This window comes from Dipodomys spectabilis, unplaced genomic scaffold (genome assembly GCF_019054845.1).
Source record: "Dipodomys spectabilis isolate Male_0828 unplaced genomic scaffold, ASM1905484v1 ptg000050l, whole genome shotgun sequence".
Taxonomy (NCBI): domain Eukaryota; kingdom Metazoa; phylum Chordata; class Mammalia; order Rodentia; family Heteromyidae; genus Dipodomys; species Dipodomys spectabilis.
In genome coordinates, this window is record NW_024870727.1 from 2,862,616 (window position 1) to 2,888,792 (window position 26,177).

Here is a 26,177-nt window from a genome sequence, read left to right on the forward strand (position 1 = left end):
TCTCATGGACTTTCCTGCCTGGGATGGCTTTGAACCACGATCTTCAGATCTCAGCCTCCTTAGATCTAGGAGTAGCTAGGAGTACAGGCATGAAGTCACCAGCATCTGGCTTGATTTTATTTCTTAACAGCTGCTGTCTGGAAGAGACTTGCACAGTGTAGCAGTGGGAAACTTCACATCTAAGCCTAGGGCTGGGGATGCAGCTCTTGGGTAGAGCACTATGCTAGCATAGAAAAGGCTCTAGGTCTAATCCCCAGCATTCTCTTCGGCCTAAAATTAGGCCAAGAGATTAGTTTCACTGAGGGGTGGGGGATGGGTGTGTGCTCTGATAAAGAACTCAAATCGTCCCTGGCTGGTTTACTAATTGAAGACAGGAATGTCATTAGTCAATTCTGAAAAAAATATTTCAAATCTAGAAAGATACTCTGGCAGTTAAAGCCAATTTTGCCGAGTTCTAAAGGAGGTAAATAAGTGAGCCTTCCTACTGCACTGAAATGTAATGCTGGCTTTCACCAAGTTGGTTTCCCCATACACTCTGCAGTGTTTTGGAAACCTACTCTTATCTAAATTCTCATCAGGTGACATTGTTTAATCTAACATTTCATATATGAAAATAGCGCTAAGTACAAACGACTCTTGAGTTTATAACTTTTTTCTTTTGGTGGTTGGGAGTTTCCAATTTATATCCCCTTTCAGCAGCTGTTTTCCTGTCCCTCCCCTCCCCCTCAGGTCAAGTCAGGAAAGGACTCTAGTAGTCCCATTTCCGCCCCCCACCCCCCATCTCCCTCCACATGCGCTACCCAGGGTTCTAGAAGGAGGGAGACTGATCTGACCTTGACTGAGAACCCTTTCTAGTTACTGAGCCTCTCGGGTATCTGGTGTCCAGGCTGGTGAGTGTTACTTCACTGTGTGTGTTGTGAGATTCAGGTTTCTGGTGCAGAAAGGACTACAGCTTTCAATATGATTTATAACTATTTCCAAGGAGTGTGATGACCACGTGAAAACCAGAGCCCCTCACCCGGGAAGGCTGGCTCAGCTATCAGTTGAAGACAATAACTGATAGTGAAGTTTCAAGTTTGATCTCAGCATTTAAAGATGGTGGCTTCATGTCTTGGGGGGGGAGGGGAGGGAAGAGACTGTGACCCTCACCCCGCTTTCCCTGGCCCCGGGAAAGGTTCGCAGCCACGTGCTTTAGAGAAAGCGCCTCGGGCTGGGCCCTGCCCGCTGAACGCACCCTACCAGCCGCCTGCTGTGCCAGGAGCCCGCAAAAGGCCTGGGCCCGGAAGCTTCGGAGGTGTGTATTTAGGAAGCACTTTGGGACACTATTTGTGCGCCATCGGAGAGGATGGAGCCGACCTTCCGCGCAGAGCCCGGCCGGAAGATAACCACCTCCACATGCGGGACGCGCGCGCGCCGCGGTGACAGCTCCGCGTTTCCCCTCGGCCCCTCCCCCTCTTTTTCCTGGCGTGCGTGTTTTCTATTCGGAAAATGCTCATCACCGCGGGTCCCGCCCAACCCCCCTCTCCAGGTGCAGCGCCCTCCCCCACGCAGCCACGACACGAAGGTGCGCGTGGCTCCCCGCCCCGCGCGTCCGCCCCGCCGGGGCCCGCGGGGGAGGGGCGGGGGAGGGGGCCGGGGCGCGCCGAGGTCCGCGTCCGAATCCGCAACCGGGCGCCCCGCAGCGGGCCCCGCGGCGGCGGTGGGGGCGGGGAGCGCCCGCCGCAGCCGCCCAGCGCCCCGGGGCCGGCTTTCTTTGAAAAAGAATGCGCCGCACACGCCCAGCCCCCCGCGCCGCCGCAGCGGGCCCGGAGGGAGGGAGGGAGGGAGGGAGGGCGGGCGGGGGAAGGGAGGAGCGGAGGGGGAGGGGAGGGAGGCGCCGCGGAGCCCCTCCCCCACCCTCCCCCGCCGCGCCGCCGCCGCCGCCCGCGCGCCCCTCCCCCGCCCTCCCCTCCCCCGCCCGCCCGCCCGGCGCAGGCCGCTCGGGTTTGTTTTGCTGCGCGGCCGCCGCCGCCGCCGCCGCCGCCGCCGCGGGCCTCGCGAGCTCATTTGTGCCTGGCTGGTCCCCGTCCCTCTCCCCGGTGTGAGTGTCGGAGCCGTTGGCTGCTCCGAACCGTTTGGCTCTTTCCCTTAGTAACAGCTTTTCCCTTCTGCCTCAATTCCTCTCCGCTGCGCCCTGCCCCCCGCCCCGCGCCGGCCGCGCGCCGCCCCTCCCCGCGGCGGGAGCACCTCCGCCGCCACCTGGGGACCCGCGCCCCGCCCGCCCGCCCGCCCGCGCCCGCGCCCGCGCGCCGGGTTATAATTGCCTCTCACCCCCCGGAGGGGTTATTTTGGGGGTGGTTGGAGGCGGCGGCGCGGCGGCGAGGAGGGGAGTTTCCTGGTGCCTCCGTTCCCGGGAGGGGGAGCGGCGTCGAGGCCACCGTCCCCAGGTAAGCGCCGGGGGCCGGCCGCGGGCGGGCGGGCGGGCGGGGGGCGCGGGCGGCGGGGCCGCGGGGGAGGGGGGCCCGGCCGCGGGGGAGGGGCGCGCGGGACGCGCCTTCCCGGCTCGGCCCTTGGGGGGCTGGGGCCCGGCGGGGGAGGGGAGCGAGGAGGAGGGCGTGTGGGGCGTCCCATCCCCCGCCGCTCCGGCGGCGCTGCGAGGCTCACGTGCCCGCCCGCCCCCGCCGCTCGCGGCCTCGGGGATCCTCACCCTGACGGTGCTGTTGTGGTCCCGGCCTGGCCCCGTCCCCGCGCGCCGACCCCCCTTTCTGTGCCGAGTGTGGCCGTGTGCGGGCGCGCGAGGCGGGGAGGCTTTCGGCGGAGACTTGGCGCCGGGCTGACGCCGGAGCCATCATGAGGCCGACTCCTTTATAGCCTATTTTTAGCCGTGGAGAAGGCTCCCTTCCCCGGCCGGGCCGTGTGCTAGGACCCCGGGGCCCGCCGGCGGGCGCCCCTCCCCCCGCCCCTCCCCCTCCCTCCCCCCCCCCGCCCGGCGCGGCGACCCCGGCCGGCGTGCGGGGGGCTGCGGGCGGCTGTTGGGGCCGTGCGTCCGGGGCGGGGGCGCCGCCGGGCGGGGGAGGGGCGCGCGGGCCCGAGCCGCCTGCGGGGCGCGGGGTTGTAACTTAGTCTCCCCGCCGAGCCGCGAGGCCTCCGGTGGGCGCCTCCTGGAGTTGGGTCCGGAGTGGTAGAAGTGGCGAAGTTGTTTGCCGGCTCCGGGTAAGTTCTGGGGAGGCCGCGCCCGGTGCTGCCGGCCGCGTGAGGGGCCACGCGGGGTGCGCGCCCGCTCCCTCGCTGCGCCCCACGTCTGCCCCGGGACCCGAGCAGACTTTCACCCTGAGCGGCGGCCGGGGGGGGGGGGGGCCCTGCGTGCGGAGGTGGTCAGTATGTTCTGGAAGTTCCCGAATGTGCTGAGACTGGCGTCCCTCTCCGTGGCCCCGGGCCTCAGCGGAGCTGGGGAAGGTGGGCCGCGGGTGGGTCTTGAGAAACGCTCTTTGTTAGGTTGTCTAACTCCGTGGAACACCTTCCTGGCTACACCCGCCAGAGTGTGGGGACCTGGCTGCAAGGAGCCGCTGCTCACGGCCCGGAGTCAGAGCCAGGGTGAAAGAGTGTCTCCCGTGAGGATCTTCGGTGGGTGAAGGGAACTTCCTGTTGACTTTCTCGCTTCCCAAACTAGAACCTCAAGGCTGATCTGACAAACGCGCTAGTAAAATACCCCGGGTGGACAGTCTTTAAACCGAACGCCCCTCCCCCCCGGTACAGTCAAGCAGCCATCCCCCTCCGAGGCCCTGACCAGCTTGGGCAACACCAGGCCCCAGCCTGGTGATTTTACACAGTGACCCACACGACCTGGAGTAAATAGTGTGATTGCACATTGCTGACAGGGAGCGACTGTCTGTGCCTTCTCTGTGTGGTTCACGTCGGTTTTTGTTAAAGAAGGCTCTTTCTTGGTGTATTTCAGTAATCCTGACTTCCTGGGACTGTATGTTCTCTCACCATTTTAACAAGTTTATAGTCTGGGGAAGTAGGGCAGCTTTGTCTTTATGAAAAAAATACACCGTGTATCAGTTGGATTGTATCATGGGAGTTGATGGCAGGCTTCCCAAATTATCATTGAGAGTTCTAGAAATAGTTTGCGTTTACCTGTGGGGGAGGAGTGGCAGAACGAAAATGTGCCCGAGTTAGGCATGTGATGTGTGTTTTTACTTGCTTTAAACCGAGGCATTTTTACTCCTTTGGGATTTTTTTTTTCAGTTCTGCTGTCCTGCCCTGTGTGATATTTGCAATCACAACCATTAAATCCGTAAGCAATTTTTATGCCATTTGAACAATTAGAATGAACTTGTAAGTAGGGCAACATATTAAATGAGTGGGGAATGAAAACAATATGTGTGTGGAAAAAAAGTTTTTCTTACTGTTAAAGGAATTTAACCGACTTGTTAATGGCTTAAAAATTGTTACAAAGCTTACCACTTTTAAGACATTCATCTTCTAATACCCCTTGATTCTTTATGGAGATTATATTTTGTATTTGTTATGTCAAAGAAGTATTAAACAGCTTAAATAACTTTTTTTGAGTCAGTCATCCTGGAGCTTGAACTCAGGTCCTGGGCACAGTCTGTGAACTTTGCTTAAGGCTAGCACTCTACCAATTGAGCCACAGTGCCACTTGAGGCTTTTTCTGAGTGGATTCTTGGAGATAAGAGTCTCACAGACTTTCCTGCCCTCACTGGCTTTGAACTATGATCTTTGGATCTCAGCCTCCTGAGTAGCTAAGGAGTACAGCTTTGTGCCATTGGTGTCTTATGGAATAACTTCTTATATAGGTACAGGAATCATTTTTTGTGTTTGTGTTGCTGAGGTTTAAGATTTTTACATGATTACCATAATACCTATCAAGAGAAGAAATAACTAGTTCCTGTGTATCAAGAGCCTTTCAAGCAAATGAGGAGAAAGGGCAGCAACTTACATAAACAGGAGTTACTGATAAAAAGAGGTGTGATTAATGGACCTTTGGAACAGCAGTCTGTTGAGTAAATACATTAGTTCACTGTAGTTCACTTACAGCACTGAAGATCTACTACCTCCTCTGGCGAATGACTGCGGAGTCCCCTTCCAAAGCTTACAGCAGAATTATAGAGAATTTCTTCATAGTGTTGTTTCTTACATTTTGTTACAGTATTTTCATTTGCATAAATTAGTGTTACCCGTGATTTTAATTGTGATATTTAAATCATGCATATGATGTAATTTGATGAAATTTATCTTTTTTTCTTCTTGGAGCTGGTCCTAGGGCAGAGCCTGGGCACAGTCCCTGACTAGTACTCTACGACTTTGAACCACAGCATCATTTCTGGCTTTTTGGTAGTTATTTGAGTCCCATGGACTTTTCCTTTCCAGGCTGGCTTTGAACTATGATTCTCAGAACTCAGCTTCCTGAATAGTTAGGAATACAGGTGTGAGCCACTGGCACCTGGCTATATTACCCTTTTTTAAAACCTTTTTCTCCTTTTAAATTATTTTTTTAGTGTGTTTCATCATACTATGTTCATATGTATGTAATAGACTTTGCTTGTATTACTGAATGATTTCAGACTCAACACATGTAAGTGGAGTTAGTGGGAATAGGTTTGTTATTTATATAAAAAGAATAAAGAAAAAAGTGAATTGGAGGAAGTCAAGGAAAGAGATGGTAGAAATACTGGCACTGTCTTGGATTTTGTATTTTTCTAGTACATGTGAATTTGATTCATATCACAAAGACATTTACAGTGTAACTCATTGAAATGCGAAAGAGAGATACAGCTAACTCGGAACATTTATTTATTTTGTTTGGTCCTAGGGCTTGAACCCAGGGTCTGGGTGCCGTCGTTGAGCTTTTTTTGTTCAAGGCTAGCTAGCACTCTGCTACATGAACCACTTCCAACTTTTTGGTGGTCAATTGGAGATTAGAGTTTCATGGACTTTTCTACCTGTTGATTAGCTAGGATTACAGATGTGAGCCACTGGTACCACTATTATTTATGTTTTGATTAAAATGTCCCTATGGTGAAGAAAATTTGTGTAGCGTAAAATAGAACAGGTGGAAATGTTCAGGTACAGACCACTATGGGCTGTAACATGCTCCACACCAACAGAACCTTGACCAAAGCCAGCCACAATTATCTAGAGAGCTAACGTTGAACTGATTGACGCTCTGCTGCCTCTGGGGTTGATTGTACTCTGTAAAAGCACAATTATCATCCTTTCGCCATAAACCATTTTGCCTTGCGGTGCCAGGGTTAGGAGGTATGAGATGCTTTTGGAATCATTTATTTATTGGTTCTGATCCTGGGGCTTGAACTCAGGACCTGAGCACTGTCCCTGAGCTTATTTGCTCAAGGCTGGTGTTCTACTACTTGAGCAACAGTTACACATTTGGCTTTTTTGGTAGTTAATTTGAGATGAGTGTCAGGGACTTTGTTCCCTTGACTGGCTTTGAACCATGATCCTCAGCTCTCTAACTCCTGAGTAGCTGTGATTACAGGCATGAACCACCGCTGCCTGCTTTAATGTTGATATGACAGGCTAGTCCTGAGAGGTCTGTAGTGTTGGACTGTGTGTATGAAATAAGCACAGAGAGGTTATGTAGATTGTCCAGGGCTACAAAATGATTAGATGATGTACTAGGATCCAAACTTAGGTCAGTGTGACCATGTTGTTTCTACATAAACCTATTGGTGACAGAATTTCACAGCTGTTTTGTCAGTCTTGGTCTGTAGCTGTTTTCACCAAAGCATGTTTGTAATCAAGTTTATAGTACTGTAGGGTATCTCTGGGTCAACTGATTGCATGGGTAAATGAAAGTCTTAGGATTCACATCATTATGTTAAATGCTCTAGCATTATTAAATGATGGGTGGTTCTTGTCACCTCTGTCTTCCTGCCTTAAGATGGGCAATGGGCAATGGTGAAAGTAGCCTTGAAATCTTGCCAGCAGAAAAATAATATCCTATGCTTAACAGTAAGGAAGAAAAGCAGTTAGGAATATACCTGTTGTCAGAGTATATTTCTTAAAACTTCTGCATTACAAATCTGTGTGTGTGCGCACGTGTGCAAGCACGCCCACACACACACGCCCACACACACGCACACGCCTGCGCCAACCCTGGGTCTTGATCTCAGGGCCTGGGTGCTGTTCCTGAGTTTTATGCTCAAGGCTAGCACCACTGGAGCCACTGTTCCACTTCAGGCTTTTTTTTTCCTGCCTGGTGTGGCTTTGAACTGAGATCCTCAGTTCTTAGGCTCCTGAGTAGCTAGTATTACAGACATAAGCCATGAGTACATAACTTCATTTTAAGTGTATATGTTGAATAGTGGTTTGAGCAAGGGTTCTTGTGGAGAACTATTTGGGTTCAAACTCAAGGTCTGTCAAGACTTTGGGGTAGTAACTCTCCTTCCCTCTGTGCAGAGTGGTCTGTGAGGACTGAGCAGGACGTGCACCCATCACCCATGTGCGGGAAGCTACTGCTAGGTTTGGTTTTGATGTTTGTTTTCTTCGTATTGCATTTTATTTGTTCGTAGTTTTAGTGGGGGCATTTATCTTAATTTATTTCCAAAGTTGTGATGTAAAGCTTATACCACTAAGAATTAGATTGAACTGGGTGCGCATGGCTCATGCCTGTAATCCTAGCTACTCAAGGAGGCTGAGATCTGAGGATCACAGTTCATAGTCAGCCTGGGCAGGAAAGTCCGTGGTACTTTTTTTTTTTTTGGTCCATCTTGGGGCTTGAACTCTGGGCCTGGGCGCTGTCCCTCAGCTCTTCAGCTGAAGGCTAGCGCTCTACCACTTGAGCTACAGCGCCACTTCCGGTTTTCTGGTGGTTTATTGGCGATAAGAGTTTCACGGACTTTCCTGCCCAGGCTGGCTTTGAACTGTGATCCTCAGATCTCAGCCTCCTGAGTAGCTAGGATTACAGGTGTGAGGCGCCTGGCTCTGTGAGACTCTTGTCTCCAATTAACCACCCGAAAACTGGAAATGGTCCTTGTAGCTCAAAGTGGTAGAGCTCTAGCCTTGAGCTGAAGAGCTCAGGGACAGCGCCCAGGCCCAGAGTTCAAGCCCCACCACAGTCCAAAGAAAAAAAAGAATTAGATTGAACTAGTAAAGGTATCAAGTTACTGATTAAATTACATAGATGGATCTTTTGCAAGCCTTTGTTGCTGTCTCTGTGACTCAAGAGTTGGGCTTTTAAAATCTGTCTATACCACTTGAAACATTGTCCAGCTGTTCTTAGATAGAGACCTGTTGTGAGGCTTCCTCCAGTACTTAGGATCTGCCTTTTAGGTTCAAGTGATTACTTCAGTTAGGTTTTTCCCCCCTCTAGCTGTGACCTGAGGGTTTTCCTCCCATAATTTTCAGCTTTCTCAAGATAGTTCTTTTTCTCCCAAGTACTTAGGAACCTTGTTTACTTTTATTTCACATTCTCTTTACTACTCCTAATTCAGCAGGAGTAGTTGCTACTGACCGGTCCTAAAGTTTCATGTGTCAGGCCTACACTGGTGCTGGACAAACACTGTGACTAAACAGCTGTACCCTGAAGTTAACTTTGAAGAAATGGAGTTTCACGATCCGAGAGTGGGATTCAGGCTGTATGTTTGACTCCTAGGCCAGTGTTCTTTCCTAGCGGTGAATAAATGTTTGGTGAACGAACGAATGAGTAAACAGTTTCAGGTTTGGGTTTTGCGTTAATTTTCAAGTGGAACATTCTGACCTTTCTTCTCTATCCTATCCTCTGTAACTACCGACGGTGTAATTTATTTAAAATACTGGTTTCATCATGTCAGCTCCCCTGCTGGAGAACCTATAATGGATTCCCTTTGCCAACTGGCTTGAGTTCAGATGCCTGAGTCTGGCTTTTAAAGCTCCATTCTACCTAGTCAGCTTTATTTTCCACTCTTCCTCACTGAGGCCTGCCTCTCCCCAACCTCTGATTTTGCTCCTGGTTTTTCTCTTTGTCCTTTTAGTTTGTTCAGTCCCATTTCTTACTTGAAGCCTTTTGTGGCCATCCTGACTCAGGCTATGCGATATTTCTGGTCTGAGGTTCCAATGTATTTAGTGAATATAACAAACCAATTAGTCATTGTTTTGTGGGTGTCATGGCACCCCAACTACCAGCTATTACCTTAATTGAAGAAAATCTGATTTCTTTGTAGAGTTTGGCAAATTGGTTTTTGTATCAAGAGTTCAAATATGGCCAGACTTGGTAGTGCACAAGAGGGTTGCAGTTGGAGGCTAATTCAGGAAAAAAATTAGGGAGACTACCATCTCAAGAATTAGGTGTTGTAGTGCATCTCTGTATTCCTAGCTACTTGGAGGCTTGGGTTGGGTAGGAGGATCAAGGTCAGATCAAGGCTCTGTCACCTATCCACCCCATCAGAAAAGTAGCTAAAGGGGAAGGGGCTTTGGGGATATGGCTCAGGTGGTAGAATGTTTGCCTAACAAGTTGGAGACCCTGAGGTCGAATGCCAGTACCATCACAAGCAAAATAAAAGCTCAAATAGAATTTTTATGTCAGAATGGATTGTTGAAAGGCCTATGTTTAAAACAAGAGCAATACTTCTACTGTAACTGATGTGGTTGAATCTTTTGAATTAGACTTCTACACTTACATTATTATAAGTGTATTTTTTTTGGGGGGGGGGGAGGTCCGGTTGTGGGGCCTGAACTCTGGGTCTGGGTGCTGTCCCTCAGCTCTTCAACTCAGGGCTAGTGCTCTACCACTTAAGCCACAGCGCCACTTCCGGCTTTTTGCTTATGTGGTGCTGAGGAATCGAACCCAGGGCCTCAGGCATGAAAGGCAAGTGCTCTACCACTGAGCCACCTTCCCAGCCCCTTATAAGTGTATTATAATCACACTTAACTGCTCATTGGAATTTTAATGCTACCAGGGTTGACGGGAGGCGGGAAACCCTACGTAGTCTTTAGAGTGAATAGGTCTGTCTTCTTATAAAAGAGAAATCATAGGATGGAGAGGAACCACTAGATTTTATGTGGTGGTAAATATTTGTATTGGAAATGCTTGTGACCAGAAATGTTTGGGGTTTTGTGTTTTTCTGACATATTTGTATATACATAGTGAGCTATCTGCAGATGAGAACAAAGTCAAAACATGAAATTCATTTATCCATTATGCATCTTGTGCTGTAGCTTGAAATAATTTTCTTCATCATTTTGGTGTGCTTGCACTTTGACACACCAAATCCAGTATGGAATTTTCCACTTGGGTAATACTGATGCTCAAAAGATTGGGAATTTGGAACATTTCGGGTTTTGAGTTTTCTAATTAGGGATGCTAAGTATCAAGTGCTAATAATGCCTTAGGATTTTGGATTTCCTTTTTTAGCTGTACATTTTTTTTCTCATTATTTTCTCAGTAATGTAAATAAGATTGTATTTTAGCTTTCAGTCTGTTACAGTGTTTTGACCACATTGGAATTGGATTTACCATTGCGCCCAACTTACTAACATTCAGGGTAGGGTATATATTCAGTGTGAACGGGTTTATTCTTCCTGAAGAATGTCATGTTAGCCATCTTGCTTTAGTGGGTTTTGGCAAGGTTGTACAATATTAGTTTGAGCCAACCACGGTAATTAACTTTGTAATTAAAGGCTAATTTGATGTTACATCTTTTCAAAATTTTCAGTATTTAGAGTTTTTAAATGTAAGCTTCCCCCGTGATTTTGAGCCAAACAAATTGAATTTAGGTGCTGCCCTCTTTCTGAGAATTTAGATTTACAAACTGGGGGTCATGTTCAAAGTTCAACTATTACATTTTAGTAATACAGAACCCAGATGAAGGAAGATTTAGTGAACTGAATAGCCTTTGAATGTTTGAGCTGGGGAATTTGCTCTTTTCCTTTTTGAAGTTTTTTTCCCTCCCCCTCCTTTAAGAAGTAGAATTTAGAAAAACAAGAGAACAGTGTATCTAGGCTCAGCAGAGGCTATTCTAGTATCTTAGAATTCATTCTGTGACTTTTTGAATATAAATAACAGACTAAAGACATTTAAAAATTTTAATTAGTACAGTTTTATTTTTTTTTACTCTTTAGGAATTTAGCTATAGTCTTTGTTTTGTCTGAGATTAAAGGTATCAATTAGTGGTTTGTCCCTGCCCCCTCTCCCTCCTCCTCCCCCTGTCAGTGATGGGGCTTGAACTCAGGGCTGTCTGTAAGCTCTTTTGCTCAAGATTAGTGCTGTACCACTTTGAGCCACAACTCTACCTCTGGTAGTTAATTTTCTGGTGGTTAATTGGAGATAACAGTTTCATGGGGACTCTTCTGCTAGGGCTGGCTTCAAACAGGGATCATCAGATCTCAGCCTCAGCCTCCTGAGTAGGTAGGATTACAGGTTTGAGCAACTGGTGCCTAGCTTAATTAGTATTTTTCTTACCTTTTTTTTTTGGCCCTTTTTAGTACTTTAGAAGGTAAGGCCATTATAATGACTTAATCAATTATTTGGGTTTGAGCTGAGTGAATGTATTTTTGTTGTCATTATGTATTTGTTTGGTATGTAGCATTTTAAACTTGGATCCAGTATTAAACCGTACTAGGGATTGAATTCAATAAATGATGTTTTAAACTTTTTGTTGTTTAAAAACCAGATAAACGGAAGTCTAAGTTTGTATTGAAGTCATGATATGAAATACTACATAAGGTTTGCTTATTTATTTAACCAATAATTGAATGAATATATTTAGTACTTCTTGTGTTAAACACTTAAGACCTGTCATTTATGATTTTGACGTTTTGTTTCTGGTACAGGGATTGAACATTGTGCTGACCAGCAAACACTGTACTACTTAAGCCACACTCTCAGTGGTCCTTTTGATGAATGCTGAATGAGTTCTTTACAGAAAAAGTGATCCACGTAGGATATTTGACTAAAAGTCTACAAGCTTCTCCAAAATAATAGTCTAGAAAGCATTGGGTATTACCAATAGGTGAATAATTTGCAGAGGTATAGTAACAGCATATTTTAGTGGTTGTCTTCAGACACACATAGAACATAGCTTATATGCTGGAGGTGTTTTATATTTTCCCTTTAATTTGAACAGATGAATTGGATGGAGCATACACTGAGCTTGTTCTATATCTATTTAGTGACTCTCATATCTGTATTTATTTAGTGACTCTCATATGTCATTAGTTTCCAAGAAAAAAGCTTTTCTGAAATAAGGTAATGAGAATTGTTAATGAATAGATTACCTTAATTATCCTTTTCATGAAATAGAACTAATTTTCAAATAGTATTGTAGCTGGGACAGTGTTCTTTAGCACCTTTTTTATATGATAAATACATTCTTTATATATGTATTTATTTCTCTACTGTTTTTAGTAAGCCTGGCATATTTATTCATTCATAGACTGGGGTTAAGATTATAGTTTCTTCTGGGTGCTGGTGCCTCAGACTTGTAATCCTAGCTACTCAGGTGGCTGAGATTTGAGGATTGTGGTTCAAAGCCAGCTGCAGCAGAAAAGTTTGTGAGACTCTTATCTCCAGTAAACCAACAGAAAACCGGAAGTGGTGCTGTGGCTCAAGTGGTAGAGCGCTAGTCTTGAGTTGACGAGCTCAGGGACAGCGCCCAGGCCCAGAGTTCAAGCCACACTACTGAGGAAAAAAAAGTATAGTTTCTTTTGTATCTTGGAGTAGAATTTTCCTGTTATTGGCAAAAAATGGAAGAAGCTAAAGAAAGCACAAAAAAGTCCTCCCTGGAATGTATCTTTGGCTTTAAATTGCCCTGTCCTGCCAGCTGTAGTCACCAGTTTTGCCACCTAGTAAATGTTTTTGTGTGAATTGTTTTTATAGATTTGTTTATATTTGGGCTTTCTTACAATTAAAAGGATTTTCTCAATGATACTTTTGAATTTAAGGGCAGGGCACACTTCTGGATAGTCTATTGTCAGTTTCATTTCAAAAGGGGAGAGTGGAAAGGAAGATTCATAGGAAACGTAGGTATGGGTGTATGGGTGAGTGCATGCTTGTGGTACATGCTTAGACTCTAGAAAGATGCCTAAGAAGAGACCATTAGAAGAGTTGAATGGGGTTGGAATGAAATAAAATTTAACTTTTAGAACTAAGTGTGTTTATATGCCACTTAGAAAAATATTGAAGAATCAAACATCCAGTTAAGGTCAATCTCAAGAGAAAAAAAATGTTCATTTCTTCCATGTTTTTCAGTCTTTGTCAGATTGGTTGGCAGGGTTAGAGTATTTATATGCTAAAACACGGTTGTTTTTATGTTATGACTGGGTCATCTGGCCAGTGGTGAATTGGTGATTATTGATTTCTTATTCAAGCTTGATGATTAGAAGTAATTTAGTGCATATTTTGAAAGGAGGTTTTGGGTTTCCAGAAGCACAAAAGTGCTGTTGCTTTGAAGGCAGTATTTTGCCAAGAGTTGGGGATCTGGTAATTGGGGTTCTTATTGTTGATTGTGATAATTGTGGTAGTCATGGGTACAGTAGGATTTGTGGAACTTTGGATTCTCATATGCCATAGATCTTATGGTGACTTTTGTTGGCCATTTCTATATTTGGCTGCAATTAGTATTGCTTGTAATGGTGTCTTCTGTAATTCAGAGAAAGGCACCCTGTGTTTCTTGCACACTTAAAATTGCTGCACTGTAACTTGACACTAGCCTTCCCTGAGGTGAAAATTGGGTTCTTTCCTCAGCAGTAACAGAAGATAGGGTCTCTGATTAGGCAGTAATTTGCTCTAGGATGTTACTATGGTGAAGAGCTTGAATCTTGTCACTGCTACTTATGTTATATGGCTTTGGGAAATGTTACAAGTATCCCAGTTGGTGTCTGTATCTGCAGAATGGAAATAAAAGATAATTAACTTTCATAAAACAGTTGTCAGTATTGAGAGGAGAATGTATGTTAAAAAAAACAGCTTAGGGAACTGGCATGGAGGAAATACTAGTAAGTATGTAGTGGACTTTGTTAACTGCAGCAGCAACAGCTGTGAGACAGAAAAGTGACACCCCTCCTGACAGCTGACAGCCTATGAACCTGTGGTGGTTCCTGTGTAAGGACAGCAATGGGATAGTTAACATTGCGGTTCAGAGGACTAGGATTACATTTGGACTGACTGAACTTTTGCTGTTCATTTAGAATGAGGTTGAATATTGTAGGGCTTTGGTATGTGTCTCAAACATAATATTTTCTTTTTATTATTATTATTTTTTTTTGCTGGACGTGGGACCTGAACTCGACCTAGGCGCTGTCCCCAGCTCTTCAGCTCAAGGCTAGCGCTCTACCACTTGAGCCACAGTGCCACTTCCAGCTTTTTCTGCTTATGTGGTGCTGAGGAATCGAACCCAGGACCTCATGCATGCAAGGCAAGCACTCTGCCACTGAGCCACCTTCCTAGCCCAAACATATTTTCATGGTAATATTATATATTGAATTTAGTAACACTTTGATAAAGAAATTTCAATAAAAAGATTACATCCTTTCCTAAAAAATACTCCTTTTCTCTAGTCGACAAGGAGTTAAACACTTGTGGTTGTTAGTAGCTACCTTCTGGGTCAGTTAATTCATGTACTTGTTTCATTTTATGCTAACAATGACATAGTCTTTGATTAAAAATACATATGGAGTCAGGGTGCTGATGGTTTAGGTCTATAATCCTAGCTACTCAGGAGTTTGAGATTTGAGGATCCAAATTTGAAGCCAGCCTGTGTAGACAAATTGTAGACACTCAAGTGGTAGAACACCACTCAAAACAAGAGGAGCTGCCTGTAATCCTAGCTGCTCAGGAGGATCATGGTTCAAAGCCAGCCCAGGCAGGAATGTGTGTGAGACTCTTGGTAAACCACCAGAAAATAAGAAGTGGCACTGTAGCTAAAATGGTAGAACGCTAGACTTGAGCTGAAGAGCTGAGGGTCAGTGCCTAGGCCCCGAGTTCAAGCCCCAGGACCAACTAAAAAAAATAAATAAAGAGAAGAGGATGAGGCACTAAATTCATGCCGCAATATCAGAACATTACCTTAAGCTGGATAGTCATTTTCTGTACTCTTGAATTTATCTTTTTTTTTTTGTTGTTGTTGGACCTGGGGCTTGAACTCTGTGCCTGGGCACTGCCCCTCAGGTCTTCTGCTAAAGGCTAGCATTCTACCACTTGAGCCACAGAACCACTACTTGTTTTCTGGTGGTTTATTGGAGATAAGAGTCTCACGGACTTTTCTGGGCTAGCTTTGAACCATGATCCTCAGATCTCAGCCTCCTGAGTAGCTAGGATAAAGGTGTGAACCACCGACGCTTGGCTTTAGTTTATCTTTTAAAAGAACTGTTATAAGCCTCCAAAAATACTGTTTTAAGGGAATGAGATCATAATTTACTATTATAGACATAGAACTAGTATTGAGAATAAGAAGTTGCCATTCTGAGTGATACAGGACATGGATCAGTCACATTTAATGTTGCCATGTTTTGAGATAGTATTGTGAAGTTATATTAGGACTCTGAAGTCTGAAGTCCCCCTTTTATAAGATATATATTGGGAGATACAAATGATAAGAAATTTAGTTTGCTATTAAATGTAGTGAGACTTTTTGCAAGGCAAATTTGCAAAAACCTCTGGATTATAAGAATTGTAAAATACAGCTAAGTATGGGTGTACAAACTGGTAAATAACATTTTGGAAGGCTGAGGAAAGCAGATCTGGAGTTTAAAGCTAGCCTGAACTGCTGACCTTGTCCCAACAAAAACAAAAGAAAGCAAACATAAACTCTTAATGCTTCTTTTAAAGGGTAGTAATGCTGTGTAAAGCTCTGTACATCACCTTTATAAGAACAATAAAAAAAAAATGGTAGAAATAGGTTAACAGAGGAATGACTGTTAGAGAAAAAGTTTGACTATTGTTTTATACTATTTTAAACAAAAATTAATATGTTGTAACATGTTGGCCGAATGACTAAAGATTAAGCTTTTTTCTGTCATGGTCTTTTTTTTCCTTCTGATCCTGAAGCTTGAACTCTGGGCTTGGGTGCTATCCCTGAGCTCCTTTTTGCTCAAAGCTAGCACTCTACCACTTGAGCCACAGTGCTACTTTCAGCTTTTTTTGTGATTAACTGGAGATAAGAGTCTCACGGACTTTCCTGTCTGGACTGGCTTGGAACCATGATTCTCTTATCTCAGCCTCCTGAGTAGCTAGGATTATAGACATGAGCCATCCTTGCCTGCCTTGTGTGATGGTCTTGGGTTACAGATAGGTCATTGACATTGACATTCTGACCTATAAACACTAGTTAGGACAGATTTCTCGATCAAGAGTTATTTGTTGCCTCTTATTTATTTTGCATAGCCTTTTTGGTGGACATTTGTCTCACCCATGTTAATCCTCAGTACCAGGTAGTGTAAAATTGCCATTCACGTTGAGTTAGTAAAAGTTTGCTCAGTGAGGTATAGATTTCCTAGTTATAGTCTTGCCGCTCTGAAGGTGATTTACGACTAGAAAGCCTGAAAAGGGATCCGTCTAGTTTAATATATATTCATTGCCTCTTGGGACTGTTGGTGTTGGTACCGTGAGAATTGTGAGAGTATCTGCTTGATAACTTTTCAGCCTTTTCTCTAAGTTTTGGCATCTCCAGAATCTTTTTTTTTTTAATTAGGAACAACATAGGTGTGCTATGTTGTTTGTAAGATATGTATTGGGAGATACAAATGATAACAAATTCAGTTTGCTATTAAATGTAGTGAGTCTTTCTGCAAGGGAAATTTGCAAACACCTCTGGATTATAAGAGTTGTAAAATACAACTGAGTATGGGTGTATAAACTGGTAAATAATGTTTTGGAAGGCTGAGGAAAGCAAATTTGGAGTTCAAAGCTAGCATGAACTGCTGAAGAAGACCTTGTCCCAACAAAAAACAAAAGAAAGCAAACATAAACTCTTAATGCTTCTTTTAAAGGGTAGTAATGCTCTGTAATGCCACAACCAAAGTAAAAGAAACACTTTGATCTGCTATTACCACTTAAACCTGACTGTTGAAAGGATTTACAGTTATTTCTGATATGTGTACTCTTTATAGTTTATTGTAAGGCCTTGTATAGCTCTTCTTGATTTCACTCCATCTTACTTTTTATTTAATTCCTTAATTTGAACTCTTACCTGTTACTGGTATGACACGTTCCCTGGCTTATATTCACAGCACTTGGTATGTGTATGAGCTTTCAGTCTGCACACCTACCAGTGCTCTCCCATTTGTCTATGGCTATTCCACAGGGCTCAGAGGACATGTATGCTCCATTCCCTTTGTCTGTCTAAACCAGTTATTATTGCACAAGTGATTATGTGGCCCAGGTTGGCCATTCATCCTGACCTCCTTCTGATTTCTATCCACAGTCTGTCATGGACACAACAGGTACTTTTTTTTTCACTGTTTGTACAATTGAGTGTAGGCTGGCAGTGATATGAGATCTTCATTTAGTGATGACTACTGGAGACAAGACATCCTTATCTTCCTTTATCTTGAAGATAAAAGAAAAGTTAGATTTGGAAGAAATAGTAGGTGTTGGTAACACGGGGTTGTGGTAAGCCCGGGGGCCTGACCTTCCACCTACTGATGAAAATCCCTTCCACATTGGAATCGAGATTGTGAACAGAGTTTCTGGTCCCTTTGATTCTGTTATTTGAAGCCTTGAAATCAGAAGGGAAGTATTTATTGGAATTAATTGAGCTAGTCTTTCAGCTGAAACCAGAACTTGCTGTCAGGGAAGATAAGATTTTTAGTTTAAAACTTGTAAACTCTGGGGGTGGGAACATGGCTTAGTTGGTAAAGTGCTTGCCTTGAATACATGAAGCCCTGGATTCAATTCCACATCACCGTATAAACAGAAAAAGCTGCAGTTGGTGCTGTGGCTGAAGTGGTAGAGCGCTAGCCTTGAGCAAAAGAAGCTCAGGGACAGTGCCCAGGCCCTAGGACTGAGAAAAAACCAAACCAAACCTATGAACTGCAATGATTGCCCTGATATTTCAGTGATATTTGAAAGACTATTTAACAAGTAAGTTTTCACAATTCATCAGCAAATTTATTTATTTATTTTTTTGGGTCTGAGACCAGGACTCAGAAGTCAATAGCTGAGGCTTTTGCTCATTGGCTGGTGCTCTACTACCTGAGCCATGCCGCCAACCCCTAATAAATTTAAATATTTTAATATATGTATTTATGGCAACACTGGGATATGAACTCAGTCTCCTGCTTGTTAAGCCAGGTGCTCTATCACTTGAGCACCAGTCCTCATCAGTAAACTTAAAATAGCCAAAGTTAGGACATTTAAGAGATTGAAACTGGCAGGTACTATATAAAAGGGGGGGGGAGTGAATTTAATTTTTGTAGAGGCTGTTTAGCCATTAGCTCTGCCCACAGGGAAGAGCCCTTGATCTTTTTTGTCTCTAGGCTGTCTGCTGCTTGTATATAGGTATGCTATCTGATTTATCTATTTTTTTTTCTTTTTTTGGGTCAGATTTGGATGCCTTATTTCATCTAGCCTCATTCGCCTGTGCTGCATTTTCTTCCAGATGACTCATGTATAATATGCTAATGGATACATTGGTTGGTTGGTTTTGTTTGGTCTGATAATTCAACATAGAAGTGACTTCCTACAAGGGAGAACTGGTAGTGACAGGAAAAGTGGCGTTTTATTTTTGAAACTAACAGCATATCAATCTTTTGATAAATATTATAATGAAGGCACATTGTATAAGGCTTGGAGCCCTCACAGCAGTGGACATTATCCATGTTAAAAAGGTCCAGGCTGGGTGCTCATGCCTCAGCTTCTCAGGAGGTAGAGATCAGCCGAATTGTGTTTTGGTGAAGCGTGGACAAAAAGTTAGACCTCATCATCATGGTGGTGTCCCTTGTCAGCTCAGCTTCTCTAGAGGCTGACATTTACTTGCCTAGCTTAGGCAAAAAAGTTTTTGAGGGCTGGAAAGGTGGCTCAGTGGTAGAGCGCTTGCCTTGCATGCTCAAGGCCCTGGGTTCGATTCCTCAGCACCACATAAGCAAAAAGAAAAAAGCCGGAAGTGGCGCTGTGGCTCAAGTGGTAGAGCACTAGCCTTGAGCTGAAGAGCTGAGGGACAGTGCCCAGGCCCAGAGATCAGGCCCCACGACCGGACCAAAAAAAAAAAAAAAAAAGTTTTTGAGACTCCATCTTAATTAGAAAAACAAAACAAAACTGGCTTTAGTGGTGCATGCCTGGCATCCCACTGTCTAGACTGATGTGGGGAGAAAGCAGCAAAATCCTGAGATGTAGCTTGAGATGTACTGCCTACCTAGCAAGCAAGAAGCCCCTGACACCAGACCCTAGTAATGCTCCCAAAAGAGGGGTCGTGGGACACATCACTCAGTGTAGAATTAAAAGATTCTCCCTAGCTCATGAGCTCTGACTCCTGCATCACCCCACACCTTGTGCAGTGGCATCTGGTCACCTCACAGACATCATTTTCCACAGCACCCTTCCCTTGTTCTCTGTGCCCAGCCTTTTCAGCTCCACACCCACTGAACAAGCTTGTTCTTGCCTCATCTTAATTGCTTTGTTCTTTGCCTCATGCTCTGCCTTGACTTCCACATAGATTACTTTTTGATGTCATTCAGGTCTTAATTACAATGCTGCCACCTCAGAGAGGTGCACTGCGGGAGCTGCCACCCCCAGCCACCTTTAGTCACATACCTTCTTGTTATTTGATTGTGTTTAACTCTTTTTCTGAAATTCCGTAATCATTGATTATCTTTGTCCTCTATGGAATTTGAATTTCATAGAGAATGGGGCTGGCTCAGGCTTACTTGTCTCTCTACTTCCAGTGCCTAGGACAAGATCTGACAGGTGCTAAGTAAATATTAGAATGAATTACTATCTTAGGAATGCTTTTGTGACTAGCTGATAGCTTTAAACAGATTCACCCTTAAGACCAAATACTACAAACATTTCAATAAAAGATATGTGCTTAGAGGAGGACTAGAAGAGGTTTTACTAAATTAGTATTTATATTGGAAGCTCAGGGTCATATGAATACTGTAATTTTCTTAGAGGAGTGTACTTAGATGATTCTTAGATGGTATTGGAGTGCATGGAAAAAACAAGTAGAAAGATAATTGATGAATGGGTCTTAAAATGTCAATTTTATTAATCTTAAATATTAGACATTAAGAAGTTAACTTTTGCTGGGCGCTGGTGGCTCACGCCTATAATCCTAGCTACTCTGGAGGCTGAGATCTGAGGATCACAGTTTCAAAGCCAGCCCATGCAGGAAATTCTGTGACTCTTATCTCTAATAAACCACTCTGAAAACTGGAAGTGGCGCAATGGCTCAAGTGGTAGAGCACTAGCCTTGAGCTGAAGAGCTGAGGGACAGCGCACACACAGGCCCAGAGTTCAAGCCCCATGACTGACAAAAGCAGGAAAAAAAGTTAATTTTTCATCTTTGTCAATTTCTCACTCAAGTTGTATGGGAGGAGCTAGACCTCCCTTTTTTTGGTGCAAGTAGGGGGCTTGAACTGAGGTCTTGGCATTGTCCCTTAGCTTTTTCACTTAAGGATAGTACTCATCACTTGAGCCACAGCTACACTTCCAGATATGTTAAAATCTAGGAATTTTCTAATTTGGTCTTTTACATTGAGGTCTTTGATTTATTTTTGCCTCATTTTTGTGCACAATGTGAGATATATGTCTTGATTCACTATTAAGCTTGTGGATATGCAAATATTCAGAACCATTTTTGGAAAGAATGTCTCTGCTCAGTTGTTTTGCTTTTATGACAAAAGTTGCCTGTTGGTCTATTTTGAGGGCTCAATGTTCTGTTCTATTGATCTAGTTGTGTGTCCTTTCGCCATTCATTATTGGCTATTTTGATTACTTTGGCTTTGTAGTGTGTCTTGAGGTTCAGCTTTGTCTTTTTCTCTTAAGTCTTTTGCATGTGAAACTTCATTAAATTCCAGAGCCAGTTTGTTGATATTCACAAAATAGCTTGATGGGATATTGATTGGTACTATATGAAATCTGTTGTTGAAGTAGGGAAGAAATGACGTCTTGACAATATTGGTTCTATTGTGGACATGGAATATCTATTTGATTTCATTAGAAGCTCTTTTTCAACTACCTTTTCTCATATACTTCTTGTCTGTGTTTTGATGGATTTGTACCTGTGTCTTTTTTTTTTTTTTGAGTGATTTTTGCATCTGTTTCTTCTTACATCAAAAACCTATAGATTGATGAATCCTTTCCTGGTGTTGGGTTGGAGATGGTATCAAAGTATCTGTGTCCAACTTTCCCAGGACAGAGCCTGCCTTGGCTGAAATATAGTGGTCATCAGATTCCTAGGCACACAAGTTGGAGGCCTGTCACCTTGTAGGAGGGCAGCGTGGGGCTTGCCAGGCTTGTTTTCCTGCAGCCTTTAGGGGCAGTGGAAGAGGTGATCAATGGATGGATGTGGCTATACGCTTGCATTACTTAATATCCAAACCAGTGTTGACCATTGTAGAACAAGTTTGCTTTTTCATCAGAATGGTCTGCAAAACTTCATCCTTGAGAACTACCCCAGATTTCTTCATGGGCAGGGAGAAAAGGTAGATTTCCTCCAGAAACTTGATCTTTATATCTCTGACCCATTGGTCCAGCTTGGAAAGAAGGATCACCTCGTTCATCTTCAGCCTTGCCTTTGTGAGCACTGGGTCCTGCTCACAACTGTCAGAGCAGTTTCAGAGCCCCAAAGCTTGCTGTTGTCTCCTATTCTTTGGCCTCAGGGCCACATGTTACAGCATTTTGTGTTTTCCTTGTTCTCTACTTTGGTCTAGTTTGAGTAAAACTGCTGTGAACCTTCTAAAATATTTATATTATTTTTTGGTATATTAGAAATGGAGTTGATAGGTAATAGGATATAGTATATAATCAATTACAGTATATATCCATCGGCACCCAGCTTGAATTTGTTCTTTTCAAAATCTTTTTTCTTTTTTTTTTTGCCAGTCCTGGGGCTTGAACTTGGCAGGGCCGGGGCCGGGGCCCTATCCCTATCCCTAGGCTTCTTTTGCTTAAGGCTAGCACTCTACCACTTGAGCCACAGTGCCACTTCCTGCTTTTTCTATGTATGTGGTACTGAGGAATTGAATCCAGGGCTTCATGGTAGGCAAGCAACTCTACCACTAAGCCATATTCCCAGCCCCTTGCAATATGTGTTGTACTTTGACTTGTCCCGCATTCCCCCCCAAAAACACAATTATTAGAGTTAAAAAAGTTGGAAATAATTGTCCTTTTTTGTTGTTGTTTTGTTTTTATTGTTGTTGTTCTGGTCTTGAACTCAGGGCCTAGGCATTGTCCCTGAGTTTCTTTTTGCTCAAGGTTTAACACTGTACCACTTGAGCCACAGCTACACTTCTGGCTTTTTGGTAGTTAATTGCCTGGGCTGGCTTTGAACTATGACCCTTAGATCTTAGCCCCCTGCGTAGCTAGAATTACAGCCATGAGTAGCTAGGATTACAGTAACCAGTACTCGGCACTGTCATTCTCTTTAATTGCTTTGAGTTGAATTGTGTGGTATACATTTGAAAGTCCTTTCCTCTTAAAATAGTATACTTTTTAAAAAAAATTTTATTATAAAAATACTATACAGGGGGTTACAATTACATGATTAAGGTAATGAATATATTTCCTTGTCCTTTGTTTTTCCCCTACCATCCCTTCCCTCCTCCCTCCCGTCTCAACGGAAGTTGTAAAGTTCATTTTCAACATACTGTCTTGTAAATCTCACTGTTACAATGGGTCAACCTGTATCCTTATTTAAGCATTTTGTTTTTTCCCTTCCCCTCCCCACACTAGAAAAATGTATATACAAGATGTAGGGCAGGGAGGGTGGGTGGGAGATGGGAAGGGGAAACAAAGGAGGAGGCAACAGTGCTTGATAAGAAATGTACTCATGGGGCTGGGCAGGTGGCTCAGTGGTAGAGCGCTTGCCTTGCATGCATGAGGCCCTGGGTTCGATTCCTCAGCACTACATAAGCAAAAAGAAGAAAGCCGGAAGTGGTGCTGTGGCTCAAGTGGTAGAGTGCTAGCCTTGAGCTGAAGAGCTGAGGGACAGCGCCCAGGCCCAAAGTTCAGGCCCCACGACCGGACCCCCCCTCCTCCCCCCCAAAAAAGTACTCATTATCTTCTTGCCCATGTAATTGTAACCCCTCTGCATGGTATTTTCACAATTAAAAAAAAAAAGATGAAGGGCACCGACATCAAATACAGTGAAAACGGGTTATACCTTGGGGGACGAACATACCAAAGAAACAAAAAAATCACATGGTACATTATAAATACGTTAAAAAATAGCAAGAAAAAAAACCCCACGTGTGTCCCTATCTTGGGGTTCATTTCACTTAACATCATCTTCTATGTTCATATGTACATAGCTTTTGACCTTTTCTGCTTGTCCTAGACAGTAAGTTGGGACCTATGTTTCTTTGGGCCCAGCTTACTTCACTTAATACAATTTTTTCCAAGTCTTCCCATTTCCTAACAAATGGGGTGGTGCCATTCTTTCTGATGGAGGCATAGAATTCCATTGTGTGTGTGTGTATGTGTATGTGTATATACACACACCACATTTTCTTGATCCATTCATCTACTAAGGGGCATCTGGGTTGATTCCATATCTTAGCTATGGTGAATAATGCTGTGATAAACATAGCTGTGCTGTGGCTCAAGGCGAGTGCTCTACCACTTGAGCCACAGTACCACTTCCGGTTTTCTAGTGGTTTTATTATAGATAAGAGTCTCACGGACTTTCCTGCCTAGGCTGGCTTTGAACCATGATTGTCAGATCTCAGCCTCCTGAGTAACTAGGATTACTGGTGTGAGCCACCAGCTCCTGGCTTCTATGTGGAATCTTTTGAGGAACCTCTATACTTCTTTCCAAAGTGGTTGAACAAGTGTATACTCCCACCAACAATGGAGAGGGATTCCTTTTTGGCCACATCCCCTCCAGCATCTGTTGTTATTAGATTTCTTGATTATCGCCATTCTAACTGGGGTGAGGTAGAATCTCAGTGTTGTTTTGGTTTGCATTTCTTTTATGACTAGAGAAGCTGAGCATTTTTCATGTGTCTATTGGCCATTCTTAAAATAAGATGCTTTAGTGATTACTGTATTTTAAATGTAAATGTAACATGCCATCAAATATGTTTTGTTATTTTAGTATGCTGGTAAAATAGGAAAAATGTTAATTAGGCTATCACTGTTTTATTTAGAATCTTTATTACATAGCATTTTCTATTACTATTCTACATTTGTGAGAGGGAAAATAATAGTATTCCTATTTTTTTAAATCATCTTAAAGTAGTCATGTGGCAGGGTTTTGATTCAACATGTCAATTTCAGATCAGTGTCATCTCCTCCATCACTTCTCCCATTGTATTCCCTCTTCTGATTTCCTTGTTTTTAAATTTTCTTTATTTTTTCTTGTTGTAGGTTTTGAACTCAGGGCCTCATGATTGTTTGGCTGGTACTCTACTACTCGAGCCCATGCTTCCAGCCTAGCTTTTACTGATTAATCAGAGATGGTATCTTGTGGACTTGTGAGCCTAGGCTAGTTTGGAACCCCATTAATTTGGATTTTCCAGCCTCCTGAGTAGCTTAGATTACAGGTGTGGTCCTGGCTGTCTCTTTACTTTCTGGTGTTCCTTGAAGTGTGCTGGATGGGATATTTCTTAGGTGAACCACATTGGTGCTAGAACTAAAAGCCATTAGTGCTTTGTGTTTTAAGCTGACTGCAATTGAAGAACTCACCTGAGTCTCTTCTCCAAAGGTGTTTTTTTTTTTTTGTTTGTTTTTGACCATCTTGGGGCTTGAACTCTGGGCCTGGGTGCTGTCCCTGAGCTCTTCAGCTCAAGGCTACTACTCTACTACTTGAGCCACAGCACCACTTCTTCTGGTGGTTAATTGGACTTTGCTGCCTGGGCTGGCTTTGAACTGTGATCCTCAAATCTCTAGCTAGGATTACAGGCGTGAGCCACCACTGTAAACAAGGTTAAGTGACTGATTCACTGTTTTTTCAGGTGTCAGTTCAAGTTACTGATTCCATTCTGTTAATGTCGATTCTGGTTGCCTGAGTACAAATATAATGGGATAACAGCCAAAACTAATTGTAAGATGAATCTTGATTTCAGATGGTGCTGAAGTTTATGAATAGATTAAAAAATCAGAGTAGTGCATTCTTTTCCAGGTTGATACACTTGAAGTATTATTGCTCTAGGTTTAGGAAATCATATTTATCTTGTTCAATAACCATAGTGTTTGTGTGGGTGTGTGTTAAATTTAAGGGGGGGATTTTCTTCAGTCATTTACATAGCAAATTGTTTACTGCTTGGCTTTGGCCATTACTGCTCTGGGAACTACTCTGGTGATGATAACTTTGCAATAATTTCCTTTTATGTAGAGTTTTACATGCCTACTGATGAGTTAAAAAAAAAAAAACTTGTACTTGGCATTTTATTAACTGAAAAATGGAATTGGCCTAAATGGACCATAATGTAAATAAAATGTAACATGGGTGTGGAAAAAATCGGTTTGCCTACTGATTGTAAAAGTCAACTATCTTTTCTTTCTTTCTTTCTTTTTTTTTTTTTGGGTCCAATTGTGGGGCCTGAACTCTGGGCCTGGGTGCTGTCCCTCAGCTCTTCAGCTCAAGGCTAGCACTCTACCACTTGAGCCACAGCACCACTTCCAGCTTTTTTCTTTTTGCTTATGTGGTGCTGAGGAATCGAACCCAGGGCCTCATGCATGCAAGGCAAGCGCTCTACCACTGAGCCACCTTTTCAGCCCCAAGTCAACTATCTTTATTTTATTTTTTTTTAATTTTACTGTACAGAGGGGTTACAATTACATGGGCAAGATAATGCATACATTTCTTACCAAACATTGCAGCCTCCTCCTTTGTTTACCCTTCACCTCCCTTCCCAGCCCTCCCCCCCCCCCCCCCCCCAAGTCAACTATCTTTAGTCAGAATTTTGGGGAAAATAAATCTTAAAGGTTATATAAGCTAATTAAAACAACCAAGATGAGGAATAGCAAGAACTCACAAATGAGTTATGTAAGATGATAGTTTTTAAAAAAACATTTTAGGTCTTTAGACACGTTTTAGGATGTAGGACTCCTTCAGATAGCAAAACAATTGAGAGCTTGC

General features: G+C 43.7%; 1 protein-coding gene across 4 annotated transcripts in view; it reads left to right on the plus strand.

Annotated features, from left to right (window-relative positions):
- Nucleotides 1-2,292: 2,292 nt before the first annotated feature.
- The window catches only part of Tbl1xr1 (TBL1X receptor 1), a 157,888-nt gene continuing 134,003 nt past the window's right edge, over nt 2,293-26,177 (plus strand). For 3 of the 4 annotated variants that reach the window (XM_042678894.1, XM_042678895.1, XM_042678897.1), the window contains exon 1: nt 2,293-2,426. The gene's annotated coding sequence lies outside the window, so the exon portion shown is untranslated. Of the gene's footprint in view, nt 2,427-3,129; nt 3,193-26,177 lie in introns of those variants that run through there. The other variant, XM_042678896.1, reaches the window with a different exon arrangement.